The sequence below is a fragment of the Heptranchias perlo genome, chromosome 12 (genome assembly GCF_035084215.1).
Source record: "Heptranchias perlo isolate sHepPer1 chromosome 12, sHepPer1.hap1, whole genome shotgun sequence".
NCBI lineage: Eukaryota > Metazoa > Chordata > Chondrichthyes > Hexanchiformes > Hexanchidae > Heptranchias > Heptranchias perlo.
Genome location: NC_090336.1, coordinates 18363283 through 18381230, shown reverse-complemented (window position 1 = coordinate 18381230; position 17948 = coordinate 18363283). Strand labels below are relative to the sequence as shown.

The window sequence follows — 17948 nt, the reverse complement described above, 5'->3', positions numbered from 1 at the left end:
AAGGCTGAAGCGTTTGCAACCACCTTCAGCCAGAAGTGCCGAGTGGATGATCCATCTCGGCCTCCTCCCGATATCCCCACCATCACAGAAGCCAGTCTTCAGCCAATTCGATTCACTCCACGTGATATCAAGAAATGGCTGAGTGCACTGGATACAGCAAAGGCTATGAGCTCTGACAACATCCCAGCTGTAGTGCTGAAGACTTGTGCTCCAGAACTAGCAGCACCTTTAGCCAAACTGTTCCAGTACAGCTACAACGCTGGCATCTGCCCGACAATGTGGAAAATTGCCGAGGTATGTCCTGTCCACAAAAAGCAGGACAAATCCAATCCGGCCAATTACCGCCCCATCTGTCTACTCTCAATCATCAGCAAAGTGATGGAAGGTGTCGTTGACAGTGCTATCAAGCGGCTCTTACTCACCAATAACCTGCTCACTGATGCTCAGTTTGGGTTCCACAAGGACCACTCGGCTCCAGACCTCATTACAGCCTTGGTCCAAACATGGACAAAAGAGCTGAATTCCAGGTGTGAGGTGAGAGTGACTGCCCTTGACATCAAGGCAGCATTTAACCGAGTGTGGCACCAAGGAGCCCTAGCAAAATTGAAATCAATGGGAATCAGGGGGAAAACTCTCCAGTGGCTGGGGTCATACCTAGCACAAAGGAAGATGGTAGTGGTTGTTGGAGGCCAATCATCTCAGCCCCAGGACATTGCTGCAGGAGTTCCTCAGTGCAGTGTCCTCGGCCCAACCATCTTCAGCTGCTTCATCAATGACCTTCCCTCCATCATAAGGTCAGAAATGGGGATGTTCGCTGATGATTGCACAGTGTTCAGTTCCATTCGCAACCCCTCAAATAATGAAACAGTCCAAGCCCACATGCAGCAAGACCTGGATAACATCCAGGCTTGGGCTGATAAGTGGCAAGTAACATTCGCGCCAGACAAGTGCCAGGCAATGACCATCTCCAACAAGAGAGAGTCTAACCACCTCCCCTTGACATTCAATGACATTACCATCGCCGAATCCCCCACCATCAACATCCTGGGGGTCACCATTGACCAGAAACTTAACTGGACCAGACATATAAATACTGTGGCCACAAGAGCAGGTCAGAGGCTGGGTATTCTGTGGCGAGTGACTCACCTCCTAACTCCCCAAAGCCTCTCCACCATCTACAAGGCACAAGTCAGGAGTGTGATGGAATACTCTCCACTTGCCTGGATGAGTGGAGCTCCAACAACACTCAAGAAGCTCGACACCATCCAGGACAAAGCAGGCCGCTTGATTGGCACCCCATCCACCACCCTAAACATTCACTCCCTTCACCACCGGCGCACAATGGCTGCAGTGTGCACCATCCACAGGATGCACTGCAGCAACTCGCCAAGGGTTCTTCGACAGCACCTCCCAAACCCGCGACCTCTACCACCTAAAAGGACAAGAGCAGCAGGCACATGGGAACAACACCACCTGCACGTTCCCCTCCAAGTCACACACCATCCCGACTTGGAAATATATCGCCGTTCCTTCATCGTCGCTGGGTCAAAATCCTGGAACTCCCTTCCTAACAGCACTGTGGGAGAACCTTCACCACACGGACTGCAGCGGCTCAAGAAGGCGGCTCACCACCACCTTCTCAATGGCAATTAGGGATGGGCAATAAATGCTGGCCTCGCCAGCGACGCCCACATCCCACGAACGAATTTTTAAAAAAATCAAAATCAAAATATCTCGGATGCTGGAAATCTGAAATAAAAACAGAAAATGCTGGAAAAGCTCAGCAGTCTTCGGCCTGAAACGTTAACTCTGTTTCTTTCTCCACAGATGCTGCCTCACTTGATGAGCTTTTCCAGCATTTTCTGTTTTTACTACAAACATATAACATATGCAAATTTTGTTAAGAAGTTGAATAAAAACACTAAAGCCTGCTTCAGTCACATCTCCATCACCAGAGGAGGAGTGGAGGTGAGTACTTTAGACCAGACAGGACCTGGGACAAGAACCAGATGTAGTAAAATTAATTTAGGTAGGAGCAATTGTATCGGTGCTTGCTTTAAGCAACTGAAGTACCTGGTTGATATCACATGAAACAAGCACCCTTCCTGTCAAAAGGGTAAAAGGACAAACAATATTGAATTTGAACAACAAAAGAATTGATTGGTATGCCCATTAGAATTACAGCATGCTTTCTTTCCATGTTTTATTTACTCACCTGAATTTAGGTCAGAGTGGATTCTGCTTATTCGATTTGCCTGCTGTTCCCATCACAAACCAGCATGACCGGATCCATTTCCAACAGGGAAATGTTTAATCAGGAAATCGTGGGCACACTCCCCATGATTTATGGACAGAAAATCACGGGGATCGCACATATGATTTAGGAATGTAGGAACAGGGGTAGGCCATTCAGCCCCTCAAGCCTGCTCTGCCATTCAATTAAATCAGGGCTGATTTGTGCTCAACTCCATTTACCCGCCTTAGCTCCATGTCCTTTGATACCTTTATCCAACAAAAATCTATCGCTCTCAGTCTTGAAAGCTCCAGTTGACCACAGACTTTTGGGGGGGTGGGGGAAGAGAATTCCAGATTTTCATTACCCTTTGTGTGAAAAAAGTGCTTCCTGATTTCCCTCCAAAATCTCTAATTTTAAGATTATGTCTCCTCATTCTTGATTCTCCCATCAGAGGAAATAGTTTCTCTGTATCTACCCTATCAAAACCTTTTAACATTTTAAACACCTCGATCAGATCACTCCCTCAATCTTCTATACTCAAAGGAATAAAACCACGTTTATGCAACCTGTCCTGATAATTTAACCCTCCAAGTCCCGATGTACGCTCCCAGTGGGCAAGGCTCCCTGTTGCAAGTGCACATTCATAAAATCAGATCAATATCGACTTTCATTTTATACCCTTAACAAGTAGAGTACAAAAGAGTACAAGTTGCTAAAGCAACTTCATTCCTGCTAACTATAAGCAGACCGCATCAATGTCAATCAGTTCATACCACTTAAAAATCTTCCAGCTGGTTACTTCTGCACAAATTCAGCAGTGAGAAAAATAACGGGGTGAATTTTCTCATGGGGATTCTTCACTACATCCCCGTAACTTCGGCCGAAACCCCATTTACACCCTTAAACAGATTTCCACTGAAGTTATAGCGGTGGAGTGGGCAGAGCCCTGAGGACATTCACTCAACAGCAACGACTTGCATTCATATAGTGCCTATAACATAGTAAATCATCCCAACAGGAGCGATTATCAAACAAAATTTGAAACCAAGCCACATGAGGAGATATTAGGACAGGTGACCAAAGGTTTGGTCAAGGAGAGAGGTAGAGAGGCACCTTGGAACATTTTACTCCGTTAAAGGCGCTATATAAATGCAAGTTGTTTTTGTTGAGGGAATGCCAGGGCTTAGGGCCTAGACAGCTGAAGATACGGCCGCCAATAATGCAGCGATTAAAATGAGGGATGCGCAAGAGGCCAGAATTGGAGGAGTGCAGGGATCTCGGAGGGTTGTATATTATTTGGCAGCTTCTCTGCCTCTCTCAGTGTAAGTCAATGATAGGAGATCTTCGAAAGAGTCAAACATTATCCTTTCATCTCTGTAACCTGCACCTAATGTTGAATGTTGTGGAGGCAGGAACCCTCACAACATTCAAGAAGCATTTGGATGAGCACTTGAAATGCCATAGCATACAAGGCTACGGACCAAATGCTGGAATATGGGATTAGAGTAGACAGGGCTTGATGGCCGGCGCGGACACGATGGGCCGAAGGGCCTCTATCCGTGCTGTATAACTCTATGACTCTATGACTCTAAATCCAGCACAGATTTATCAATGGATTTTGTGGAAGGAGCCTCCACGGAGTCAAGATTTGAGTGAGCTGCCACATCAGCCACAGTGCACTATGTTTAGGCAGCAGATGAAAGTTTCTGTTCTGCTGTCTGTAAAGCAGAAATTAGTTTGAGCAGCTTTAACCAAGCTAGGGGAGAGAAGGTGAGCCCACAGCATAAAAACAGTACATAAATTTGCACTAATTTTGCAGTCTTACTCAGTAAGGCCACAGGGAGAGCTGGGGTGGGAAATGGTAGCGTTTACAATGACGCAGTAGGGAGGGCTTTTCTGAGCTGGAGGTTAAAGCGGGTTACTGAAACAGTACAGGGAACTTTAACCTGAGTTTTGCACTCTGGCTATATCCAAGAGCCAAGGATGCTACAGTACCTTAAAGCTAAAGTCTGCAGCAACCCAAACCAATTCAGCAATGTGGGAAGATAGATTCTGTGTCAAGTCTGCCCAGGGTTTGGGGACCTCTTAATCTCAATCTAATAAATAGTTTTAAAATTCTGTAAACCAGTGCTAAACTGGTTTAGAGAAATTGTTCATTTTCAACTGATTGAAAGGAGTTTACTATACTCACCCTCTGAGCCCCTAGTAGTAACTGCTACTGCACACCAAATTGTTTTACTCAACATTTCACCTAACCAGGTGAGAGAGTTAAGTAGCAGGTAACCAATACCTGATATACCAATATCTGAATTAGGATGATATTGGTTGACCCCAATCTCTTTAGCCCCATTGATTTGCTGCTTGTTAATTGTCATGCATTTCACAACTTGTAAACTTACCTGCTAAACTGCTGTTTCTGCAAAACCAGCTGATTGAGGATCTGGCATTATTGAGGTTTACCTAATCCTCACGCATGTCACACCTTGCACATTTCAGGTGCAGATGAATTGTGTAAGTATGAAAGGCACAGTGGTTTAAGAACTGCAAATTAATGGGGATTAAAAGGTGGTGTCACTTGACACCATTCAGGATCCATTTGGCCCATCTAGCTCATCCTTCCGTTAGAAACCTATAGTTGCCCCACCACAATACGTAAATGCTTCTTGAATGATTCCAACGTTTTCTCCTCCAACATCCTGTCTGGAAGCCCATTCGATGTATTAATCACTCTGTGAGAAAAGTGCTTCCTGACATTAGTCCTGAACTTACCTTTTACCAGTTTGTATCTATTATTCCCTCATCCTGCAGTTGGGCCATAATTTGAAACAGTGCTTAAGATTAATCATTTTTATTGCACTTGGTATCTTATAAACCTCTGTAAGGTCCCTGTGCTTTTGAGGCCTAATGCCAATCTCTACTCTAAGCCTACTTATGGCTGACATTTTTAGTAAACAGTTCTTGATAGCTTTATTAATAAGCTTCAGCACATGTGGTCCATGTAAAAGTCTGATTAGTGTACAATGACCCAACACGATTAGAAATCAATCAGTAGAGAAGGCAACTGTGAGAAGAGATATACCCAAACGGCCCAATGATAACAAGGGGGCCATAAAAAGAATAAGGTTTTTGACCTCTATTCTTATGACGTTTGTAATATCTAACTCGATGAGTACAAGAACTTCTTTTGACCTCTGTTTAAAGCATCGCACTCATTCCCTCTACTTGTACTTTCTGAACTGCGCAAATTGGGGAGAATTCCCCTGAGAAGGAATCTGAGGACAGCATAACTTCCAGTTGCAGACAGTTCAAAACAGGACGGATGCCAGTTTTATCATGCATAAAAATGATAAATTATCGTGTCAGAACCAGACAGTGTGTGTTCCTTGAACGTCTGATTCTGCCTAACATTTTCAGAACAGCTATTTCATTACTGTATCTCCGTGAAAAACTAGCAATATGACCTGCATGGGAGAATCCTGACTCTCAAGGGAATGTTGAAAAAATTGTACATTACTGAAATGCTACATAATCCTAAATGTTACCAAGTTAATATCTGTATTCCTACTCGTGCCCCTCAATCCTTTTCTGGATATGCTTTAAAATCACTGCCCAGACTGATCAATTCTCCTTCACTTTGGCTTGAAAATGGAACCGATTTTGACGTATCTCAATCCTAAAAAATAATCATGATTTCATAGGGAAGATTTCCACTGTTTGACACTTAGAGCAAAATCATGAACATGTTCTTTATATAAACATTTGCAATGTCACTATAAATCGTGAACACCAGAATTCTTCCATCTCCTATAGGGCTTAATGGTTTTGTGATGAATCTCACTCTTTTTGATCGCGAAACCCCCTCCAGGATCTATTCTGGCCTGAAGCAGCCTGGCAGCCAATGGAGTACTTTTGAAGTGTAGTCACTGTTGTAATGTAGGAAATGTGGCTGCCAATTTGTGCACAGCAAGGTCCCATAAACTGCAATGAAATAAATGACCAGATAATCTGTTTTTGGTGGTGTTGCTTGAGGAGTAAAGGACATTGGGAGAACTCCCCAACTCTTCTTTGAATAGTGCCATGGGATCTTTTACATCCACCTGAGAGGGCAGTAAGCCTCAGTTTAATGTCTGATTCATGTTTCTTTCCTGGGTAGAGATATATAATACAATATTTTGAGTAACAATAATGGGCATGATTTTAACAGTGAAAAACGGGTAAGTTGGGGGCGGGGGGCATTCAAAATTTCAACCATTTCAGACCCGCTCCCATCCCATCTCCAACCCGCCATTTCCAGTTTTCACCGGGGCAGGATGAGGAACGGGCAACCAACCCGCTCCCAGGAGGTGGGTCGGGCCTTAAAACCTTTCAAGGAGGCTTCAGGCCTCCATTTTCCCACGGTTTTTGATTTGAACGCCGGGGGGGCGGGATTCCCGGGCCTTCTCCTTTATGCCTCGTGAAAGGAGGCGAGAAGGCCCGAGAATAACAGGTAGGTGTCTTTCTGGCACAGCTTGTGGGCTGGGAGGAGCAGGAGTGCTGCCCCCAGGCTCAACAAGCCTACCTGCAGTGACACCCCTAACGATCGCGGACCCCCCTCCCCGATCCCCGATCGCGGACCTCCCACCTCGATCGATGATCCCCAACCCCCGATCCTCCCCCCCCAGTGATCACGGACCCCTGCGATGACCCCGATCCCGACAACCCCCCCGTGACTGACCCCCGATCCCTCCCCCCATGACTGATGACCCCTATGACAACCTATGGCCCCATGCCAACCTATGCCCATGTGCCAACCTATGCCTTGTGCCATCCCATGCCCCCGTGCCCACCCATGCCCCCCATGCCTCCCCCCAATCCATACAAATCCAAAGACTTACCTGAAGACTTACCTGAACATGTCCTCTCCCTGGCTGGTCTCCCGTCCGACTGAGACCAGCCTGTCAATCAGGCCAGTCAATCAGATGGCAAACGAACAAAAAAAAGACGTCCTCCTACATCAAAATGGTAAGGATGTCCGAGAAACACGTACTTCTGGGTTTCCCATTCACAATTTGACCCCCTCGCCCCCTTCCCGGCTCAGGGTCAAAATCATGCCCAATATGAATTATAGTTCCTTTCAAAAACAGTCCTTACTTACAATGTCAAATAAGCAGACTATCCCATATGTGGATTTTTATAGTGAAAACCCAGAAATATAAAACTGAAGAAAAGTTTAAACTTATTTACATCTTTCCCTCTTTACCACATATCTCTGGCACACTACTAGTGTTACTGAAAGGTTCTCTTTAAACAGGTTCAAATTCAAGACTTGATTTTGGTACCGTCCTTCCAGAAGTTGCCAATCTTTCTGCTGTTGCTTTTAATTTTCTCTCAAGAAGCAAATAAATAAAAGAGATGCAGATGTTCAAACCATTTAGAATATATTACAAACTGCACAAAAGTATACAACACCCAAATTTCCAAATAAAATGTTTCACTTGTCACACATGTAGCATGCTGTATTTCTTAAATAAATATCTGCCGGAATATAGTAACTGTGACAGTTACCTTGGATAAAGTTCCAAAGTTCCCATTTTACGTTGTTTTGATTATTTCGTTCAAAAAGATTAAGTTACTTTAATTGCTTCCAATGGTGGCTTTTCTAGGGTTCTATTTGTTGTTCCTTCTCCATTGAAGGACAGCAAGCCAGGAGAGCTGGGGCTTGAAAACAGAAAGTCCTTGAACATTCGTTCAATGGCAATCTGTCTGTTAATCATAAAATAATTCTAAGTGGCAAAAATGCATTCTGGGAGGCAAGAGTCCTATCTCCGATCTGTGCTCGCTTTAAGTGTGGCTTTCCCATTAAGAGCACGGAATCATGGAAGTGGACTTATTATACCATGCAACATAATTCCTACATTGCAACAGTGACTACACTTCAAAAGTACTTCAATGGCTGTAAAGTGCTTTGGGACATCCTAAGTACATGAAAGGTGCTATATGATGCCAGTTCTTTATTATTCGGTTAAAATATAAATGTGCCCATTTGGGCTAGAGGGTCAAAATTGATTTTAAGTAAACACTGGGTGAGTTGATACAGAGGTCAATTACCAAGCTACAGACATTGTGGCTCTGGTATTTCTGCTGCTGGAGAGTTTGCACATTCCAAATGTTGTTTCTTTATACTTTCTTCCCCTGAGCGTTGCACAGAAATGTGCATTAGATATGAAGTGTGATGGACATTTGACGTGCAACAGACAGCGAGGGTGAAGTTTTATAATATAGACAGAGGGCATTCTCATATCATGGGGCTAATAAATGCTATTGGGGCTGCCTGTAGCCTGCTCCATGCACCAGCCTATGCGACAGCAAAGCGCTTTCTCCAGTTATTTCCACGGGGGTTCTCCCAATTGTCTGCTGTAGCTTTGGCGGAAGATCCACAGAAATGGCCAGAATAAGGCTGAGGGGTGACCTCATGGAGATCTTTAAAATTATGTGATAAGGTAGACGCAGAGAAAATATTTCCACTTGTGGGGTAATCCAAAACAAGGGCCATAAATAGAAGAGAGTCACTAATAAATCCAACAAGGGATTCAAGAGAAACTTCTTTACTCAGAGTGTGGTTAGAATGTGGAACTTGCTACCACAAGGAGTAGTTGAGGCGAATAGCATAGATGCCTTTAAGGGGAAGCTAGATAAACACATGAGGAAGAAAGAAACAGAAGGATGTGCTAATAGGTTTAGATGAAGTGGGGTGGGAGGAGGCTCATGTGGAGCATAAACACTGGCACAGACCAGTTGGACCAAATAGCCTGTTTCTGCGCTGTGAGTTCGATGTAATTCTATGTAATTATTAGCATCTCTTCCTAAAGTGGACTCCCTTTTGTTTCCTGCCATTCCCGCTGTTTATTTGCCATAGTAAAGCTGAACAACAGGGTGGTTGCTTCCCTCAGTGCTACTTCGCTGCTCAGACTCAAAGGGACTTGAATCAGTACAGTAAGCTTCTTAAAGCTGCACTGAATCCACTACAGTGTCTATTAATTGTTTGCCAGGGACATTTCATCCGGTGCTGCCATATTGAAGTTCCTTTGCCCACTCCTCCATTTGGAAGAGAATGATGATCAGAGGAACTTTACTACACAAGTACATTGACTCCTTCAGAGCTTCTGTCTGATCCATTCTTCTGTTAACCATCATACATTTATTTCTGCACCTGCAGAAAGAAAGCTGCATGCAGGGACTGCAATGCCCAAACGGAAGGGGCCACAGAAGTGGCTACAGTCCTGCATACCAACATGCAATTCACTGCAACAAACGTGATGGTCCATGCCAGTGCCTGTCAAGGTACCTGCTGCCTTGAACTTTCTTCTACACACTCCTTCAAAGCAACAGCACAAAATGTATGGCCGATCTCTCAGCCTGACATATAATTCAGGTCAAAGCTGCCCTGTTTGCATGGGCTATTCAATTTTTGTATATAGTGAAAACACTAAGCAGCACATCTTAACCCTACAAAGTGGACATACCATAGGGCAGTCATCGGAAGACATGCAGCTGGAACCAGAGACCTGAAAATCACCGGACCAAAATCTAGAATAGATATCTCCACACCTAATCAGTCATGCAGCTATACTACTAAATCTCCCAAGAAACATAACAGTCATCTGAAATGTGGCATCTCCCCTAAAAAAACTAACAATACGGTCATGCCCTCAGCTTTACTTCACAACCCATGAATAGAACAGGCTTTCTCAACACCTATTTTATTCTCGTCTATGTCAAATGAAGTCTCTTGACACATTAAAGTTCCAATTAATCCAAATGTTATTGACCTTAACGGTGTGTAGTGCAGGCATGTTCAGTGTGTTTCCCCTTTGTGATGTCTTCTACTTCCTAACCATGTGCTCCTTCTAAATGTTTCCCTACACGAAGGAGGAAGTGAAATTGCTGGCTGCTGGGTGCTAATGCATGCCTCTAGAGATGTTGGTGGTCCAGTACTTCCCTGTACTAGGTCAGTAGATGGCCTTGCAACTACAGGCACCATGGATATCGAGGCAGTGGGTGTCTGGGCCTGGATGGTCTCCAACACAACTGCAGTGATTTGAGCTGGGCGTTTGGGCATCACTCGTGTCAATGCATTGAGAAGTATTTCCATCAATCTTGCCAACTCCTGCCATTCCCCTGCTCCTGGTTACTCAACATGGCCAGAGATCTAGGTGGCAACAGACCTCTGGGCAGCAGTGACGTTGTTGAAGCCTTGCATTATGGCTGACTCGATCTGATTCCCCAATACGATGAATTTAAGGTAGGCAGACTGCTGTAGATTGCAGTTCAAGGTCTCTATTACACCAATGAAAGCATTCATGAGGGAAGCTAAGTCTGAGATTAGGATCTTAACCAAAAGGTGCTCCACTGCAGAGGGCCCTGGAGCGGCTATGCTCTCCATGGTGCATAGATGTAGATTGATGATTGCTCCAAAAGTGCCCCCAAATTGCAGGCTGCATGACTCCATGAAGCACTAATACTGAGCTACCATTGATAACTAAGCTACACTCGTAAAGATCACCAATTGAAACAGCCTTTACCGTGTATGATGCATCAAGTTTACAGTGAAGGGCAGTAAAGAGGCTGTGTAAGATAACCAATTAAAATGTCACAAACAACATAGTCTACCGAGGCATTGTATGTCAGTGTGCTTACCAGGGTGTAGCATGATGCCGTTCTGACCTGCAATGCATTTACAACCATGGGAGTAGCCACCATGATTCACTTATTGTCAGTTATTATATTATTATATAATAATATATTATGTTAAACAGTCTGTCTAGACATGTGGTTTGTCTGAGTAGATGGTCCCAAAGAAATGTTTCACTCTAGTTTTGTTGCAGAGACGTTACTGAGGATTAAGAAAAGTTGATGACTTATGTTGCATAATGTGCAAATATTGTAAGTTTTCATTGTTGAATATAATAAAATAAAGGCACATAAATACATTAACTGATTTATCATTTGTAATATTTTCAGAATAAAATAAAATATCTTAAGAGACCACCTACATGGACCTCACGTGCGGACAGAATGTCCAATCTCAGTCTGGACAGTAAGTGAATGGTGGCTCCCCCATGATTGTAAACGGCCAAGGGAGGGATGTAAAACCAGCATCAAGTTGACCTTGGCTGTTCTTTCCTGTACCTCCTGGGAGCCCATTACAGAGAACCACTGGCAGAGGTCTGGGAGCAGGCATATTGCCCATCCTATCAGCTTGGAAATGCATGCTGTGATGGGGAGGGGAAATAACTATATATTCTCCTCAACAAAAAGTTAAAAAGTAACTATTTATAACCATTTCATTTTATTAAGAAAATATTATAAATAATGAATCATTTAATGGATTTTTGCACCTTTACATTCAACTTTTAATTTTAAGACATTACACAACATAATTCATCAATATTTCTTAACCCTCAGTGGGCCAAAGTAGTATCCCTGCACCAAAACAAGATTGAATCATGTGTTAAAGACCACCTACATAGACAGGCCACATGTGTACAAATTGTCAATTTCAGTTTGGACAATCAGTGAATGAATTAGACCTGAACCGACTTTAAAGTCTTATTGGTATTTGTTTGTAGGTGATGTCATAAAGATGGCAGCACTATGGAGATGGTCTGCAATGTTCTCTGCTCTTGGATGGGTCTTTGAAATGTACCAAATACATGCAGGATGAAACATACCCTTCAACATTTTTAAAGGACACCCAAAGCAAAATTCAAAGAGTTACCATTCACTACGCGAAGGACGTTCTAACCAGCTACAAACAGGCCTGTGAGAGTCCGTGTTTCTTTAATAACAATAAGACTTTTCGCACATTTAAAATAGCTACGGTAAACACAGCTATCTAGAAATAAATGCTTCATCATCTAAGCTGGCACAGTCGCCCATTGTTTTGGTGCTCTGGCCCATGGATTCTGACCTCAATTCTCCTGACACGAAGGTCCTGATTTCAGTCGTGCCACATGGCAGGGGGAAGAGTGAAAGTCAGTTGCTTCCCCACGAGAAGAGAGAGTGAGAAAGAAAACCAAACCAGCTCCTCCACCTACCCTCTCGGCTATTGTGGTGGGGAAGACTGAAATAAGGGAACACCTAAAAAAATGGGGAAAGGAATAAAAAATACAAACACCGACTGGTTTCCTCAGTGATTTTTACTCTACGGGTCAAGAAAATGTTACATTATCTTATGTTCTGACTGGTATTGGCTAGTCACGTTCATTAAATAACTCTCTAGCTTTGTAGGTAACTTTTACTTATCTGTAAATATGTGCCACTTGGCAAACTGCTATCAGTTCCTTCTTATCATGAGTGGATAAGTAATAAAGTAAACTTCTAAACATCTCATTGAAAGCTTACCCTTACAGGTGAACTGCAACAGTATTGATAGCACGTGAGGTGAAGGTTATCAGTAGTTACGAACTGCACCAGCTCACTAAAAGGGGGCAAAATCCGAGGTACTGATTTCTGTCAAGCTCAGTAGGGAGGAGCTGGAAGAATCTTCCCCATTGGTAGGACCGGTAATTTGGAGAGTCCATCAGTCCAGGTATAATCCTTCACTCTCCCAGCAGCATCGGAAAAGGCTTCGGGCCAAGTTTCCTGCTTGTTAGTGGGGGTGAGAACAACTAGAAAATAGCAGAAAGAAAACTAAGTGTGGAACATAAGATGAAAGCATGTCCCTGGTCTCAAGTCAATAATTCTGCTTCACCTACTGGGGCCTTCTTTAAACACTTTTTCCAATTTTCTGCCCTCCTTTCGCGAAGGTATCAGGGTAAAGTTCAAAAGGCACCATCAGTCATCAGCCTAAAGGGCACTCTTCAGATAGCGAGCGCTGGTGTTACAAAATGACCGATGATGGGGTTCATCGTAGCCAAGCTCAATCTTCTCCTGATCTGACACACACACACACATACACACACACACATACACACACACTCCTTCCAACAGGAGCTGCTGTATAACAATCTGGAGTGGGAACATGAGCTGATTTTGGATCTTTGTTGTCCAGGGGCACCTGAAGCATCCAATTGCTGCTCGGAGACCAGGGATCAAACTCGAGCCTTTCCTGCTTTATGTAGCTCAACACCACACCACACAATGAATGGACTTACCCACTCAGGCTTGGAGGGCACCATCTTAATCATGGTACAAGGCAGTTTCTGTTAATTGTTCTTTTAATTTCTCCTCACTTTTCCCTTCCTAGAGTCTCTGCATGCCGTACGCTCATCTTTGCAAGGAAGGTGGACTGGAGATCTAATCTGAGGCCTGCACTAATTTGCAATCTATAGGTAGTCACCAGGAGACACGTGAGTAGCAGCAGGAGTGATGTGACATTCAATATTACCTCCATTTCATTGAGGGCGTGCCTGGCCTCCTCTTGGGAGCTCGTGGCAGTGGGGTAGGCTTGGAGCAAGCACAGTGGAGATTGGTAGATTAAAGGTCTGAACATAGGCTTATCGTTCTGCGACATCTGGTGTAAGCCAGTTTCCACAGATCACTTCATTCAATCTGGTGCACAGCAGGTTCACTGCACCTAGGAGTTTGATTTATAGCGCATCTCAAAACTCATACCAGAAAGAACGAAAGTCACGTTATCATGTCCCTCAGGACACCCCAAAGCATTGCACATGCATTGAATTACTGTCACTCTTGTTATGTAGGCAATCGCAGAAGACATGTTGGACACAGCAAGATTCCACGGAGAGGAAATGAGATTGATCATCAATTTATCTTTGGCTGTGTTGGTTGAAGGAAGAATGTTGGCCAATACTCCAGGAGAACATCTGGCTCTTCTTCAAATACTGCCAAGAAATCTATAACATCCACCGGAACAGGAGATTGGGGCCTTGATTTAACTTCATATGCAAAGGACGGTACCTCTAACAGTGCAGCTTCCCGCAGCACTGCACTGTCAACCTAGATTATGTGCTCAGCAATGATACATGTAAAGTATTTTGTTATCGGTAGTCAAACTGAGGGAGAAATTCAACTCGCAGCCACCCATTTGTCTGGTGTAAATTCAGTGTTAGAACTCCAAATTTTGCATTGTGATCTGCCGTGCCGAAACGGCACCGAAAGTGTGGCAGACACCTTATTGGCTTGGATGACTTTTAGTCGTCCAGGGCGTCTGCCTGAAATAGACATTAGGCCCCTTAAATATGCAAATCGGGGTCCTACACCAGCTGTAGAACCCCAAATGCAAAACTCAGGCACTAATGGGTGGAGCTTGCACTGCGTATGCATCTGCCTGTTTTTAATCAGGCATTGTGCGGCCTAACCAGTGGTCCTTAAAGGGCCCACTGGAGGCTGCTCAAAAAAAGCCCAGGAAATGATCAGTTTTTAGTTTCATGGACCCAGGAGAAGTAGACGTTCTCCTCCTGAGCCCACAAAAAACTCTCCGGCCCACTGCCAGTATGTTCCCCCTGGATTCCCCCCACCCCACAATTTGAGCTGTTGGCTGGATCAGAGTAGGAGCCAGCCGATGTCCAGCCCTCTCCAATCCACAAGCTACAGTACGGCACCAATTTGGCACCTGCAACTCGCCGCTGGCATTTAAATGAGGCCCAAAGCCAAATTCAGCTCAGTCCGAGACAAACCGGCACGCGGAGTCATCGCTCCACTGACTTTGCGCTCGTTTTGGGTGCAAGTCGAATTTCTCGGCCTTTGTGTGGATTAGAGCTCTAAGTGTATATCCCCGAGGCAGATAGGCACTAGAGCACGACGGAAAGAAAAAGTGAAGCCTTTTAGCTTCCCCATTCATGTATAATTTCCCCCAAAGTGACATAACTCTTGCTCATCAAGGTCAGGAATGTCTGTGCAAAAAGGAATCAACATTTTCCCCACTTTTGGCATCTAGAGTTAGCATCAAGTACGCTAAGTTGTGTATCGTATGATTTGAACATACAGTAACAGTCCCTCAACTCTGCCCGAACATCATAACCTTGTCCCCTAACCTTGAAACAGCTCCGTTGCAGCAGTATAACATTTCCATTCCACACAAGATAATTTCACAGACTCACCATATAAACTGTTACTAAAACCAAAGACAAGTTCCTCCAGCTATTGCTTAGGAACAATGGCCAAAATGTCAAACACCCATGATGGCCGTTGTCATGGTATCATGCTTGGTTTATTGAAAGGGGCAACCTGTTAACTTTGGAGTTATTGGTGCCCTACTCTTGCAATGCAGACGAGTTTGAGGTTTGTCATTATTTGTCTGTGGTCTTTCAACACAGGAGTTTTATGGAGTAGAGCGCAGTTAGGGTCACCAACCCTCCAGGATTGTCCTGGGGTCTCCAGGAATTGAGTATTAATCTCTCTGCTGTGAGCAACCCAGGACATAGGGGCGTTAACCAAAAATTGTGTGTGTTTTCATTTTCTTGAAACACTTCTGTTTATTAGTTATAAAAATATTGGGGAAAAATGGCTGTTTGACATGTCGGGGTGATTGGAGGCGGGAGGACATGTGATAAAACCTCCAGGAATACGTCCAACTAGAGTTGAGGCAATGATTTGCTAATGGAGCTGCACCAAAGAATGCCCAAGATTCCCCAAGCAGTAAACTCCAACTTCTGTCTGATGATGAAGGGGAGGCACTGAGAGAAGGCAGGATGCTCTTCAGTTGGGAGAGAAGAGGCAGAGAAATCAAAGGGCAAGACACTCTCTCACATCCAGCATCGGCAGGAGCCGTGGAGCAAGTCGCCCACCTCCCTCAGTCAAGGAATGGTGCCATGGAAAGATTCGAAGAGGAAGGGGACAAAATTAAAGGGGAAATGTTTTCATTTTTAACAGTTTCTTTTTTAAATTGGCACCCTTAGTTTGGGTTAGGGAGATTTAGGCTCCTTTACCTTAATAAGTCATAGAGACAAGACAGCGCAGCAGTGTTCTATTTTGGTTTATTTTTGTTTACTTAATATGGTTTTTGTGTGCACTTGCAAGGAGCCTGCAGCTGCCCATTGTGTTAGGTAATTATGGTGCATGATGACTTTGTAATGACTGGAATGCAGTTGTTGTGTCTCCACTTGCACGGATTGCCGGATGAAAAGAAAGGTAATAGGAAGTGAATCAAATAAATAAATTGTAAATAGATTAAGCACGAAGTGAGCACTGAGAACTATGTAAATAAAACTCTGGAGTTATTATCACTGTGCCATCACTTTACAAGTGGAAAACAGCAAACGGCACTTCAAGGACTGGTCCAGAAGAATAACCTATAACCCTTCGTCAGCTGTGGCTTAGTGGTGGTGCTCTTACCTCTGAGTCATAGAAAGTTGTGGGTTCAAGTCTCACTCCAGGGATTTACACCCATAATCCAGGCTGGTACTGCAGTGTTGAGGGGGTGCTGTGCTGTTGAAGGTGCCGTCTTCTGGATGAGATGTTAAACCATGGCCCTCCCTGCTCTCTCAGATGGACGTAAAGGATTGCATTGCACTCTTTTGAAGAAGAGCAGGGGAGTTCTCCCTTGGTATCCTAGCTAATATTTATACTTCAACCAACTAAAACAGATTCTCTGGTAATTATCTCATTGCTGTTTGTGGGATCTTGCTGTGCGCAAATTGGCTGCCGCGTTTCCTACATTACAACAGTGACTACACTTCAAAAGTGCTTAATTGGCTGTAAAGGGCTTTGAAATGTCCTGAGGTCATGAAAGGCGCTATAAAAATGACGGTCTTTCTTTCTTTATCCGTTTGTTTGAAAGACACAGCCCTTTATTCAATTTTTAAAACAAAGTTATTTGCAAAGGATTTCTTAAAGAACTCACTGCATGATGTATGGCCTTCTGATCGAGTTCAACATCTTTATTCGAGTTCTGAAATTAAGCCTTGAAAAATTACATTTCTTCATTCAGCCTTGACTCCCAGAACTTTCCACTGCTCTACTGAAAACAGGAAGAGAAAATAAGAGGGTGTCAGCAGCTGCATATGAAGTGGTATTGCCAAAGGCTTATCTTTTTTAAAAAATAAATATTATTGCAATTGTTCTTTGCTTACAACACATTTTTATAAACCCTCAGTATAGAGTACATATGACATTGTATGCAGGGTACCTTCTACAAGCATAGGAACAGGAGTAGGCCATTCAGCCCCTCGTGCCTGCTCCGCCATTTGATAAGATCATGGCTGATCTGTGATCTAACTCCATATACCCGCCTTTGGCCCATATTCCTTAATACTTTTGATTGCCAAAAAGCTATCTATCTCAGATTTAAATTTAGCAATTGAGCTAGTATCAATTGCCGTTTGCGGAAGAGAGTTCCAAACTTCTACCATCCTTTGTGTGTAGAAATGTTTTCTAATCTCACTCTTGAAAGGTCTGGCTCTAATTTTTAGACTGTGCCCCCTACTCCTAGAATCCCCAACCAGCGGAAATAGTTTCTCTCTATCCACCCTATCCGTTCCCCTTAATATCTTATAAACTTCAATCAGTTCACCCCTTAACCTTCGAAACTCCAGAAAATACAACCCCAATTTGTGTAATCTCTCCTCGTAACTTAACCCTTGAAGTCCGGGTACCATTCTAGTAAATGTAGGCTGCACTCCCTCCAAGGCCAATATGTCCTTCCGAAGGTGCGGTGCCCAGAACTGCTCACAGTACTCCAGGTGCGGTCTAACCAGGGTTTTGTATAGCTGCAGCATAACTTCTGCCCCCTTGTACTCTAGTCCTCCAGATATAAAGGCCAGCATTCCAT

General features: G+C 43.9%; 1 long non-coding RNA gene across 2 annotated transcripts in view; it reads right to left on the bottom strand.

Annotated features, from left to right (window-relative positions):
• The window catches only part of LOC137327674 (uncharacterized), a 96370-nt gene that overhangs the window by 17641 nt on the left and 60781 nt on the right, over positions 1–17948 (bottom strand). For both annotated transcript variants that reach the window (XR_010964505.1, XR_010964506.1), the window contains exon 3: positions 17022–17138. This is a non-coding gene — a long non-coding RNA (uncharacterized lncRNA). The remainder of the gene's footprint in view (positions 1–17021; positions 17139–17948) is intronic.